The 11,406-nt window shown below is 40.6% G+C and overlaps 1 protein-coding gene across 1 annotated transcript in view; it reads left to right on the top strand.

Moving 5' to 3' along the window:
- Positions 1-11,406, top strand: part of SAMD9 (sterile alpha motif domain containing 9) — a 37,571-nt gene that overhangs the window by 1,896 nt on the left and 24,269 nt on the right. Inside the window, 2 exon segments of the mRNA XM_030932323.1 lie at positions 9,571-9,676; positions 10,995-11,093. The gene's annotated coding sequence lies outside the window, so the exon portion shown is untranslated.

The following is an 11,406-nucleotide window of genomic DNA, read 5'->3' as shown; positions in this document are numbered from 1 at the left end:
TTTCAAGATTTACTTTCCTTTCACATTTCCCCCCTTTTCTTTTTTAAAATCTTTGGAGAAAGCATTTTAGAAGAAAACCAGTCTCTGGTCTCAGGTTTCATCTGGCCTCTCATGGCTAATATGGTTTATTCCTAGACAGTTAGGTCCCAAGTTATTAGGAAAGCTCATTTTTAGCAAGTTGAGAAGTCTCACATCCTATGCAGAGAAAACAGGGGGAGAGAGAAAAACAGCAAGAAATAAAAGAACAATCCCGGTAAATCGATATAGTCCACATTACTCTGAAGCCCATACATCAGTAGGCAGGTTTGAAAGTGACTTACTTTCAATAGTAAATAGGTTGCTGTTATTTTCTTCTGAAGTTTAAGTTATCTAGCATCAGTTCACAGGGCTTTACAAAAGCACAGCTTAGTTTTCAGTGACTCCAAATGAGGAAAAATAGAGAGAAAAAGAAGGGGAAAAAATGAAAACATTATTTTGAAGACTTTTAGCCAAGAAACATTAGAATGCAGTCCAAATTGTAGAAAATAATAAAAATTGAAAAATATTAGGCAAGACTAGAATCCAACAATAGTTTTTGAAACATAATTTTTCTCTCTCTAGTTTCCCGTTTTTACTAAAGACACATCATGGTAGAACTGATTTGCTTTATTGTACTTAGCCAGATTATTTGTATAAAGTGCAGCAAGAATAATTATTTTTCACATAGGCTTTTTAAATTGGCTTTGATGGAACTATATTCCATAGAAGCCATCTCAAACCAGCCTTTGTTTTTTGTTTTTTGGGTATTTTTTGAGACAGAGTCTCACTCTGTCACCCAGGCTAGAGTCAAATGGTGCAGTCTTGGCTCACTGCAACCTCTGCCTTCTAGATTCAAATGATTCTCCTGCCTCAAGCTACCCAGCCATGTTTTGTACCATCAAATACCTATGAGTTGGGTGAATTCTTCTCCCCTTGCAGTCCCAAGATAACTTGGGGCCCTGGGCCTGTCATAAAGTGACATTCTTTATTTACCACAGTTCAGGAACCCTGTACAGGGACTGTGTAGACAAGGTATAAGCCCAGTTTTCCCAAAAATCTTTTACTGGTTCTATAGGGCAAGTTTGATTCTTTAAAGGAAAGCACGTCATTCCAGTCAAACCCTTGGTAAAATAACCAGTTTCTCCAATTGTGTCCTGTTACAAACGAAAACAAATTCTTACTGCACTTACATAAATAACTGTATTTCCATAAATTAAGAATACTCACAAATAGTTTCCAAATTCTGGAGAAATAAGTTAGAGAGAAACAAATAGGCTCCAAATTTTGTTCATGGGAGTATACTTATTTGTAAAAAGCTGTCAATAGCTCAAAAGAAAAAGTTTCCTTGCCTCTGAAAAACAAAACAAAGGATCAGCAACATTTTTAAAATTTTTTATTTTTTTCTTTATAATACTTTAAGTTCTGGATACATGTATAGAATGTGCAGGTTTGTTGTATAGGTATACACATGCTCTGGTGGTTTGCTGCACTCATCAACCTGTCATCTACATTAGGTATTTCTCCTATGCTATCCCTCCCCTAGCCCTCCACACCTCAACAGGCCCTGATGTGTGGTGTTCCCTTCCCTGTGTCCATAAGTTCTCATTGTTCAGCTCCTACTTATGAGTGAGAATATGCGGTATTTGGTTTTCTGTTCCTGTGTTAGTTTGCTGAGAATGATGGTTTCCAGCTTCATCCATGTCCCTGCAAAGGACACAACTCATCCTTTTTATGACTCCAAAGTATTCCATGGTGTATATGTGCCACAGTTTTTAATCCAGTCTATCATTGATGGGCATTTGGGTTGATTCCAAGTCTTTGCAATTGTGAACAATGCTGCAATAAACGTACGTGTGCATGTGTCTTTATGGTAGAATGATTTATAATCCTTTGGGTATATACCCCGTAATGGGATTGCAGGGTCAAATTGTATTTCTGGTTCTAGATCCTTGAGGAATCACCACATTGTCTTCCACAATGGTCGAACTAATTTACACTCCACCAATAGTGTAAAAGTGTTCCTATTTATCCACATCCTCTCCAGCATCTGTTGTTTCCTGTCTTTTTAATGACTGCCATTCTAACTGGTGTGAGATGGTATGTCATTGTGGTTTTGATCTGCATTTCTTTGATGACCACTGATGATGAGCTTTTATTCATGTTTATTGGCCACATAAATGTCTTCTTTTGAGAAATGTCTGTTCATATACTTCACCCACTTTTTGACTGGGCTGTTTTGTTTTGTTTTGTTTTGTTTTTCTTGTAAATTTGTTTAAGTTCCTTGTAGATTCTGGATATTAGCCCTTTGTCAGATGGATAGATTGCAAAACTTTTCTCCCATTCTGTAGGTTGCCTGTTCACTCTGATGACAGTTTCTTTTTCTTTGCAGAAACTCTTTAGTTTAATTAGATCCCATTTGTCAATTTTGGCTTTTGTTGCCATTGCTTTTGGTGTTTAAGACATGAAATCTTTGCCCATGCCTATGTCCTGAATGGTATTCCCTAGGTTGTCTTCTAGGGATTTTATGATTTTAGGTCTTATGTTTAAGTCTTTAATCCATCTTCAATTAATTTTTGTATAAGGTGTAAGGAAAGGATCCAGTTTCAGTTTTCTGCATATGGCTAGCAAGTTTTCCCAACACCATTTATTACATAGGGAATCCTTTCCTCATTGCTTGTTTTTGATTGTGTCAGGTTTGTCAAAGATCAGATGGTTGTAGATGTGTGGTGTTATTTCTGAGTCCTCTGTTCTGTTCCGTTGGTCTATATATCTGTTCTGGTACCAGTACCATGCTGTTTTGGTTACTATAGCCTATACTGTAGTATAGTTTGAAGTCAGGTAGTGTGATGCCTCCAGGTTTGTCCTTTTTGCTTAGGATTCTCTTGGCTATATGGGCCCTTTTTTGGTTCCATATGAAATTTAATGTAGTTTTTAGTAATTCTGTGAAGAAAGTCAACGGTAGCTTGATGGGGATATCATTGAATCTATACATTACTTTGAGCAGTATGGCCATTTTCACAATACTGATTCTTCCTATCCATCCTATCCATGAGCATGGAATATTTTTCCATTTGTTTGTGTCCTCTCTTATTTCCTTGAACAGTGGTTTGTAGTTCTCCTTGAAGAGGTCTTTCACATCCCTTATAAGTTGTATTCCAGGTATTTTATTCTTTTTGTAGCAATTGTGAATGGGAGTTCACTCATGATTTGGCTCTCTGTCTGTTATTGGTGTATAGGAATGCTTGTGATTTTTGCACATTGACTTTGTATACTGAGACTTTGCTGAAGTTGCTTACCAGTTTAAGGAAATTTGGGGCTGAAATGATGGGGTTGTCTAAATATACAATCATGTCATCTGCAAACAGAGACAATTCGACTTCCTCTTTTCCTAACTGAATACGCTTTATTTCTTTCTCTTGCCTGATTGCCCTGGCCAGAACTTCCAATACTATGTTAAATAGGAGTGGTGAGAGAGGGCATCCTTGTCTTATGCCAGTTTTCAAAGCAAATGCTTCCAGCATTTGTCACAAATAGCTCTTATTATTTTGAGATACATTCCATCAATACCTAGCTTATTGGAAGTTTTTAGCATGAAGGGGTGTTGAATTTTATCAAAGGCCTTTTCTGTATCTATTGAGATACAGGTTTTTGTCATGGCTTCTGTTTATGTGATGGATTACACTTATTTATTTGCATATATTGAACTAGCCTTGCATCCCAGGGATGAAGCTAACTCGATCATGGTGGATAAGCTTTTTGATGTGCTGCTGGATTTGGTTTGCATTTTATTGAGGATTTTCCCATCAATGTTCATCAGGGATATTGGCCTGAAGTTTTCTTTTTTTGTTGTGTCTCTGCCAGGTTTTGGTATCAGGATGATGCTGACCTCATAAAATGAGTTAGAGAGGAGTCCCTCTTTTTCTATTGATTGGAATAGTTTCAGAAGGAATGGTACCTGCTCTTCTTTGTACCTCTGGTAGAATTTGGCTATAAATCTGTCTGGTCCTGGGCTTTTTTTTTTTTTTTGGTTTGTAGGCTATTAATTACTGCCTCAATTTCAGAAATTGTTATCAGTCTATTCAGGGATTCAACTTCTTCCTGGTTTAGTCTTGGGAAGGTGTATGTGTCCAGGAATTTATCCATTTCTTCTAGATTTTCTAGTTTATTTGCGTAGAGGTGTTTATAGTATTCTCTGATGGTAGTTTGCATTTCTGTGGGATCAGTGGTGGTATCCCGTTTATCTCTTTTTTATTGTGTCTATTTGATTATTCTCTCTTTTATTCTCTTTAGTCTGGCTAGTGGTCTATTTTGTTAAACTTTTCAAAAAACCAGCTCCTGGATTCATTGATTCTTTAAAGGGTTTTTATGTCTCTATCTCCTTCAGTTCTGCTCTCATCTTAATTATTTCTTGTCTTCTGCTAGCTCTTGAATTTGTTGCTCTTGCTACTCTAGTTCTTTAATTGTGATGTTGGGTGTCAATTTTAGATTTTCCCACTTTCCCCTGTGGACATTTAGTGCTATAAATTTCCTTTTGAACACTGCTTTAGCTGTGTCTCAGAGTTTCTGGTGTGTTGTGTCTTTGTTCTCATTGGTTTCAGAGAAGTTATTTATTTTGGCCTCTATTTTGTTATTTACCCAGTAGTCATTCAGAAGCAGGTTGTTTAATTTCCATGTAGTTGTGTGGTTTTGAGTCAGTTTCTTAATCTTGAGTTCTAATTTAATTGCACTCTGGTCTGAGAGAGTGTTTGTTATGATCTCTGTTCTTTTGCATTTGCTGAGGAGTGTTTTACTCCCAATTATGTGGTCAATTTTAAAATAAGTGTGATGTGGTGCTGAGAAGAATGGCTGTTGATTTGGGTTGGAGAGTTCTGTAGATGTCTATTAGGTCTGCTTGGCCCAGAGCTGAGTTCAAGCCCTGAATATCCTTGTTAATTTTCTGTCTCATTGATCTGTCTAATACTGAGAGTGGTGTTAAAGTCTCCCATTATTATTGTGTGGGAGTCTTAGTCTATTTGTAGGTCTCTAAGAACTTGCTTTATGAATCTGGGTATTCCTGCACTGGGTGCATATATAGTTAGGATAGTTAGCTCTTCTTGTTGCATTGATCCCTTTACCGTTATGTATTGCCCTTCTTTGTCTTTTTTGATCTTTGTTGGTTTAAAGTCTGTTTTATCAGAGACTGGGATTGCAACCTCCGCTTTTTTTTTTCTTTCCATTTGCTTGGTAAATATTCCTCCAATCCTTTATTTTGGGCCTATGTGTGTCTTTGCATGTGAGATGGGTCTCCTCAATGCAGCACACCTATATGTCTTGACTCTTTATCCAATTTGCCCATCTGTGTCTCCTAATTGGGGCTTTTAGTCCATTTACATTTAAGGCTAATATCATTATGTGTGAATTTGATACTGTCATTATGATGCTAGATGGTTATTTTGCCTTTTAGTTGATACAGTTTCTTCTTACTGTCGATGGTCTTTACAATTTGGTATGTTTTTGCAGTGACTGGTACCGGTTTTTCCTTTCCGTATTTAGTGCTTCCTTCAGGAGCTCTTGTAAGGCAGGCCTGGTGTTGATAAAATCTTTCAGCATTTGCTTGTATGTAAAGGATTGTATTTCTCCTTTGCTTATGAAGCTTAGTTTGGCTGGATATGAAATTCTGGGTTGAAAATTCTTTTCTTTAAGAATGTTAAATATTGGCCCCTACTCTTTTCTGGCTTGTAGGGATCCTGCAGAGAGTTCTGCTTTTAGTCTGATTGGCTTCCCTTTGTGGGTAACCTGACCTTTCTCTCTGGCTGCCCTCAACATTTTTTCCTTCATTTCAACCTGGTGAATTTGATGTGTCTTGGGGTTGCTCTTCTCAAGGAGTATCTTTGTGATGTTCTCTGTATTTCCTGAATTTGAATGTTGGCTTGTCTTGCTAGTTTGGGGAAGTTCGGATAATAGCCTGAAGAGTGTTTTCCAACTTGGTTCCATTCTCCCTGTTACTTTTAGGTACACCAATAAAATGTAGGTTTGGTGCTTTCACATAATCCCTTATTTCTTGGAGGCTTTGTTCCTTCCATTTAATTCTTTTTTCTCTAATCTTGTCTTCATGCTTTATTTCATTAAGTTGATCTTCAATCTCTGATATCCTTTCTTCCACTTGGTTGATTCAGCTATTAATACTTGTGTGTGCTTCACAAAGTTCTCATGGTGTCTTTTTCAGCTCCATCAGGTCACTTGTGTTCTTCTCTACTCTGATTATTCTAGTTAGCAATTCCTCTAACCTTTTTGCAAGGTTCTTAGCTTCCTTGCATTGGATTAGAACATGCCCCTTTAGCTCAGAGGAGTTTGTTATTACCCACCTTCTGAAACCTACTTCTGTCAATTCATCAAACTCATTCTCCCTCCCATTTTCTTCCCTTGCTGTTAAGGACTTGTGATCCTTTGGCAGAGAAGAGGCATTCTGGTTTTTGTAATTTTCAGCATTTTTGTGCTGGTTTCTCCCCATCTTCATGGATTTATCTACCTTTGATCTTTGACGTTCGTGACCTTTGGATAGGGTTTTTGTGTGGAAGTCCTTTTTGTTGATGTTGATGCTATTCCTATCTGTCTGTTAGTTTTCCTCCTGACAGTCAGGCCCCTCTGCTGTAGGTCTGCTGGAGTTTGCTGAAGGTCCACTCCAGACTATGTTTGCCTGGATATCACCAGTGGAGGCTACAGAACAGCAAAGACTGCTGGCTGTTCCTTCCTCTGGAAGCTTTGCCCCAGAGGGGCACCTGCCAGATGCCAGCTGGAGCTCTCCTGTATGAGGTATCTGTCAGCCACTGCTGGGAGGTGTCTCCCAGTCAGGAAGCACAGGGGTCAGGGACCCACTTGAGGAGGCAGTCTGCAGTCTGTCCCTTAACAGAGCTCTAGTGCTATTCTGGGAGATCCGCTGCTCACTTCAGAGACAGCAGGCAGGAACACTTAAGTCTGCTGAAGCTGTGCCCCCAGCCACCCTTTCCCCCAGGTGCTCTGTCCCAGGCAGATGGGAGTTTTATCTATAAGACCCTGACTGGGGCTGCTATCTTTCTTTCAGAGATGTTCTGCCCAGAAAGGAGAAATCTAGAGAGGCAGTGTGGCTACAGTGGCTTTGTCGAGCTGTGGTGGGCTCCATCCAATTTGAACTTCTTGGCGGCTTTGTTTACAACATGAGGGGAAAACAGCCTACTCAAGCCTCAGTAATGGTGGACACCCCTCTCCCCATCATGCTGTAGCATCACAGATCGACTTCAGACTACTGTTCTTGGAGCAAGAATTTCAAGCCAGTGGATCTTAGCTTGCTGGACTCCATGGGTGTAGGAGATCCGTCAGAGTGGTGGGAGAAATGACAGGGAAAGGAGCAGGACTTCTGAAAGGTCAGAAGGCTCTGCAAAGCTCCAGGGCAGAATAGCTGAAGGCAGCTGTTCTATAATTCTGAAGCAGAGGGCAAGGAGTAGGTACAAGTGAGTGTAGGGGAATTTATCTTAAACAGGCTTGTTACTTATTTTGACCAGGAACTGACCTTTTATTATCCATGCGTATGACGTTTTCTGAAAGGGGAACAATAAGTGTTAATCACCTACAGGTTGTTTGCTCCAGGTTTTCAGCATTGTGCCTGCATTGAATAAAAGCAAGCAGCTCCAGCTTCTCAGGGCTGCTGCACTTTGGCCACTACAGCCAGGCAGACCCCTAGCTGCTTACACTGCATACCTGTGTCTGAGTACCTCTTTCATCCATTGCTCAGCCAGGGTCTGCAGGACAGACCTGGCATGTGGGGGTAGGATCCACTGAGTTAGACCACTTGGCTCCCTGGCTTCAGCCTCCTTTTCATGGGAGTGAACAGTTCTGTCTTGCTGGTGTTCTAGGTACCACTGGGGTATAAAAAAAAAAACTCCTGCAGCTAGCTCGGTGTCTGCCCAAATGGCCACCCAGTTTTGTGCTTGAAACCCTGGGCTTGTGTGGTATAGGCCTCCAAAGGAATCTCTTGGTCTGCAGCTTGTGAAGACCATGGGAAAAGCGTAGTATCTGGGCCAGAACGCACCATTCCTTGTGGCACAGTCCCTCACAACTTCTCTTGGCTACAGGAGGGAGTTCCCCAACCTCTTGCACTTCCTAGGTGAGGAGATGCCCCACCCTGCTTCAGCTCACCCTCCGTGGGCTGCACCCACTGTCTAACCAGTCCCAGTGAGATGAGCTGGGTACCTCAGTTGGAAATGCAGAAATCACCTGCCTTTTGCATTGATCCCACTGGGAGATGCAGATTGGAGCTGTTCCTATTTAGCCATCTTGCCAACCACTTCCAGTGCATATTTTATTTCTCTAATTGTGTCCTTCATTTTCAGAAGTTGTGATTGTTTTTTATGTATGCTATCTATTTCACTGAGGAATTTTCCTTTCACATCCTGTATCATGTTTGTTGTTTCTTTAAGTTAGAATTCACCTTTCTCTAGTGCCTTTTTGATTAGCTTAATAATCAACCTTCTGAATTATTTTCCTGGCAATTCAGAGATTTTGTCTTGGTCTGGATCTATTGTTGGTGAGCTGGTATGGTATTTTGGGGGTACTGAAGAACCTTGTTTTGTCATATTACCAGAATTGTTTTTCTGGTTCCTTCTCATTTGGGTGACTGTGTCAGAGGGAAGATCTGGGACTCAAGGGCTACTATTCAGATTCTTTTGTCCCACAGGGTGCTCTCTTGATGTGGTGTTCTCCCACTTCCTCTAGGGATGGGGCTTCCTGAGAGCCAAACTGCAGTGATGATTTTTTTCTCTTCTGGGCCTAGTCATCCAGCAGAGCTACTGGACTCCAAACTGGTACTGGGAAGTGTCAGCAAAGAGTCCTGTGATATAATACATCTTCAGGTCTTTCGGCTGTGGATACCAACACCTGCTCCAGTGGAGGTAGCAGGGGAGTGAAGTGGACTCTGTAAGGGTCCTTGGTTGTATTTTTGTTAAGTGCACTGGTTATGTGTTGGTTGGCCTCCAGCCAGAAGGTGGCATTTTCAAGAGTGCATTAGCTGTGGTACTATAGGAAGGAAGCAAACTTGACCTAGGGTCATCTAGTTATATATTCATGTTTCTGAGGCAGTGAGCAGAGCCATAGAGCTCCCAAGAGATTATGTTCTTTGTCTTTGGCAACCAGAGCAGGTAAAGAAAGACCACCAGGTTGGGGCAGAGACAGGTGTGTTTGAGCTCAGACTCTTATTGGGTGGGGCTTGCTGCAGTTGCTGTGAGGGCGGGGGTGTGGTTCCCAGGCCAATGGAGTTACGTTTTCAGGAGGATTATGGTTGTCTCCACTGAGTGACACAGGACACCAGGGAAGTGGGGAAAAGCCAGCAGTCACAGGCATCACCCCGCTTCCATACAACCTGCAGTTCTAAAGGCCAGTCTCACTCCCACTGTGCCCCTGCCAACAACACAGAGTCTATTTCCAGGCAGCCGGTGACCAGGGCTGAGAACTTGCCCCTGACTATCAGCCTCCCCACTGAGAAAGCAAGCAGACTCATGGCTTTTTTTTTTTTTCTCTCCTTTTTTTTTTTTTGCATCTCAGGGAATCTGCGGTGGCGATACAGTTTCTTCACAGGGTCTGTGGATTCTCTTGGCTTTGGCTTTCCTGGTATGTTGCTGCAGTAATTCTTGAAGCAAAACCTCACAATGTGAGTCTCCACATGCTGTCCTGTCTGTCTCAGTGGGAGCTGCAAGCTAGTCCTGCCTCCTCACCCTCACAGAAACAGGAGAATAATGTCTGACCAAATATCTAGGCACTTTGTGGCCCAGTCAAGTTGACACATTAAATTAACCATCACACTGGTCCCCATGCAAAGTGGAACCCAGGTTTCAGAGCTCAGGCCTAGGGTCCCCTTACGAGGAGGGCTCCCAAGGGTTATGAGTGTAATGACTATAGCTAGGCTGTCCTTCACAGCCACTTTCTTTCTTCCTAAATCTCAGGATTTAAGCACACTGGCCTGAAACCTGGGTTCAAATCTCTGCCATGTATTAGTTGTGCAAACTTTAGATATTATTTAGATATTATTTAATATCTCTATGCCTCAGTTTCTTCACCTTTAAAATTGAGATAAAAATAATCTCTACCTCAGGAGATTGTTGTGAAGAGTAATTAAGTTAATATGAAACACTTAGAACAATGCCTGGTACATGGTAAGTGCCCAATAAATATTTTAAAATAAATGTTTTTAAATATTTTCATCTAAAACCAGTGTGAATCAATTATGGGATGTGGAAACCAAAAGCTAATTGAGCATATACAATAAATATTAGTACTTGCTGTTAGTTTTTAAAATATCAGCTATTTTTGTTGCTCTCACCCAGGCAGTTTTCTACCTGGCCCTGACACTGACCTTAGAAAAGATAAATCTCTACAATGTGACCATCGGGTCTGCTGCAGCCCTGGTCTGCTCTGCAGAACTAAGCCAGAGGCATTTAGCATTTATTGGGGTGCTCAAAGAAGTCCCATCCCTGAAAGACATTCTTTACACTTTAGGAAAACAAAAATGGACCGTAACTCCACCCTTAAAGGCCAGTGAAATACTGACCTAGAGTATCTCCAATCCGGTGCTCCACAAGGCTGGGACTGCAACGTAAACTCATATTCCCAAAGGATCAGTTAAGCCAGAATATCCCACAGTTTGTCTGTAACAAGACAATGAGGCTTTTTGCAGCCTTAAAACTCTCAAGTGAGGAAAAATTGTTAAGCCTTCAGATTTTAACCAAGCAGACCAGAAGGTGGTATAGAGCCACAGCTTATAAAAAAGCATTTCAGATAGAAAAGGCCGTGCCATAATTTCAGATCTGAGAAATGAAACTGAAACCAAACCTACATTCTTCCTTCCCCCAACCTCCCAGTTGTTAAGCACGCCCTGTTGTTTCTGAGCCAATTAGAGCTTGCTATGAGATAGAAGCAGAGAACACATAGACTTCCATTAAAACCAGAATGAGGAAAATACTTTTCTCTAGCATCATAGGAGGAAGAAAACAAACACATCAGATATTTTCAGCACCAAAAGAGATGGTTTTCCCCACATATATGTAAAAGAAATTTGCAAGACTATCTGAGTAAGTATAATATCTATTATTAATATTGTTCTTACTATCTATAGCAGCATTTTATTGAATAGAAAGAAATATACTTTTCAATTAGAAGATTTAAATATACCTCGAAACAAAAAATAGTATTCTAAGCCTAGAAATTCTAGACTATTTGTTGCTCTGACAGGAGTCTGCTTTGTATTAGTTGAAAAATTAGTCATAACATTTCATAAAAGATGCAGTTGAAAACTACAGACACTTTTATTGATGAAATCTCCCAAGGCATAACAGCATCTTCAGAAAGAACAAACAGGCCAGGTGTGGTAGCCTGTAATTTGAG

The sequence above is a fragment of the Rhinopithecus roxellana genome, chromosome 6 (genome assembly GCF_007565055.1).
Source record: "Rhinopithecus roxellana isolate Shanxi Qingling chromosome 6, ASM756505v1, whole genome shotgun sequence".
NCBI classification, from domain to species: Eukaryota; Metazoa; Chordata; class Mammalia; order Primates; family Cercopithecidae; genus Rhinopithecus; species Rhinopithecus roxellana.
The sequence above is the reverse complement of the archived record's forward strand: the minus strand, read 5'-3'. Positions and strand labels throughout refer to the sequence as shown.